Genomic DNA, 2,305 nt, shown 5'->3' on the forward strand with positions numbered 1-2,305 from the left:
TTGCAAGCTCAAAATTCAGGTTACGAGCCAGCTTCAGATACCCCACTGCTAGTTGGCGCAGCGAACGTCACAGTGATTTGACATACGAGTAGTTTGAGTTATGAGCTCCGTCACAGAACAAATTAAACTCGTAAGTCAAGGCCCCACTATACCTCTTCCACTCAGACAAACAAGATTCTGCTTTTGGTAACTAGTTGTAAAAACATTTAAGATTTCTCAAGAATGTATATCTTACCCTTTCTGCGTGGGTAGAGTTTGGCCTATACATACATGTCTTAAAAATTTTTTGCTGGTATTTAAAGAAATCAAATGTGAAACCAAAGCTTAATTCACTAGCAAAACTAATGTTTTCATTTCCTTTGCTTTCTTGCTCAAAGCCTTGGATTTTCAGTTCACTATGCGATACTTTACAAGTTTTATTGATACAAAAATATCTTGCTTACTCTAGACTTCAGTGTCTAAATGAACATTTTCTCATTGCTTATTGACAAACGTACAAAATTCTGAATATCTTAAAATGGTCATTTAATTGAAATGTATTGTGTACATACTTAATGGTTAAAACTTTACAACCTTATTTATTTTTAAATTTGCTACAATAAGAGGAGTGGAGGGTACCCATGCACAGAGAGACTAAGGATTGACATTCAGGAGAGGGGTGAAAGGAGTAGATCATTGAAAAGACCACCGCTGACTAAATAAGGGAGAAAACAGAGGCATTCAGTTGAATAGGATCCAATCCCTGGTTAACCCCGCACAACAGTAGGGAGGTCAGGATTAGAAGCCACACCTTAGTTTGAGAGCAAGGTCAAAACTGGGTTCTGTTTCTAAAAGGAGAGGGGCACAGATTCACCAAAGATGAGAGAGTTGAGGAGCATGCAAGTAGCCAGCATTGGGACATAAGCCCAGGTTGACCTACTGTGGAACACTAGTGACTATAGTACTATCTGTGCCTCTGATGGCAGTAAAATGGACAGATGTCTAGTTGACAATTACTTTAAAAATATTTTCATTAGGACCAAAGGAAAACAAGATTTAGGTAGACTGACTTAGCTTTTAAACAATAGTAGACATTGAAGCCAAATTTGTCGCTAAATTTACAGTATGGTAAATGGTGGTCTTTAAATGTATATTGTGTTCTCTTAGTAATTTGTCTGGGTGTTAGCTCTACTCTTAGAAAAGGGCTGCAGTGAATTTCTTGGGAACTTTAAAAATTGAATCTAGGAGTTATAATGATAAATTCAAGGTCTGTGAGCCTTATTAAAGTTTTTAATGAATTGTTTTCCTCTATGTAGTGGTATAGATGAACTATAAGTTCTTTTTGCATCAATGTAGATAATTCCTCAAACACTTCCTGAAGACCTATGCAGAACTCTAGGGTTCTGTGCTGGGTGCTGGGACTCTGATACTAAATCCAGTAGGCGAGCCATGTGGTAACTCAGTGACACACAGTGGCACTTGGAGATGCTTTATGGAGGAGCTGAACTGAGTCTGGACAGAGGTCTTAGCAGGAGGCAGGCAACTGAGACAAAGAAGGAGGCAGGGATGCCTCCGTCTATTCAGGGAATGATTCCACAGTGACGTAGTAAAAACTCAATCAGTAGGATTTAGACTTTGCTTAATTTTTCTGTTCTTTAATGTTTCTCTCTCTCTCTCTCTCCCCCCCACCCAATGTTTTCTTTATCTGTTATAGTGATGCCTTATTTGAAACTGGGCTTAAAAACTGCAAAAGGAGGAAATTGGATCTAGAAAGCCTTTAGGCTCTGTAGTAATTTGGCTTTCTTTTTTTAAATGGAGGAGCTGAACTGAGCCTGGACAGAGGTCTTAGCAGGAGGCAGGCAATTGAGGCAAAGAAGGAGGCAGAGATGCCTCCGTCTATTCAGGGAATGATTCCACAGTGACGTAGTAAAAACTCAATCGATAGGATTTAGACTTTGCTTAATTTTTCTGTTCTTTGATGTTTCTCTCTTTCTCCCCCCACCCCCAATGTTTTCTTTATCTGTTATAGTGATGCCTTATTTGAAACTGGGCTTAAAAACTGCAAAAGGAGGAAATTGGATCTAGAAAGCCTTTAGGCTCTGTAGTAATTTGGCTTTCTTTTTTTAAATAAAGATTTTGTATGTGTTTGTTTCAGATTAAGTTTATTTAGAAAGTTACAGAGGTAATAGAAATGAGCCAGCGGGGCTGCCTGGGCTCAGGAAACATGTTGCAGAAGCAAAAGAAGGGCCCTTGGAGCTCAGGAGAAAGAAAGGCAAAGGTAACTGCCTGGTGGGGAGAGGGAGGAAGGAAAAGGCTCAGGCATGCT

The sequence above is a fragment of the Myotis brandtii genome, unplaced genomic scaffold (genome assembly GCF_000412655.1).
Source record: "Myotis brandtii unplaced genomic scaffold, ASM41265v1 scaffold32, whole genome shotgun sequence".
NCBI classification, from domain to species: domain Eukaryota; kingdom Metazoa; phylum Chordata; class Mammalia; order Chiroptera; family Vespertilionidae; genus Myotis; species Myotis brandtii.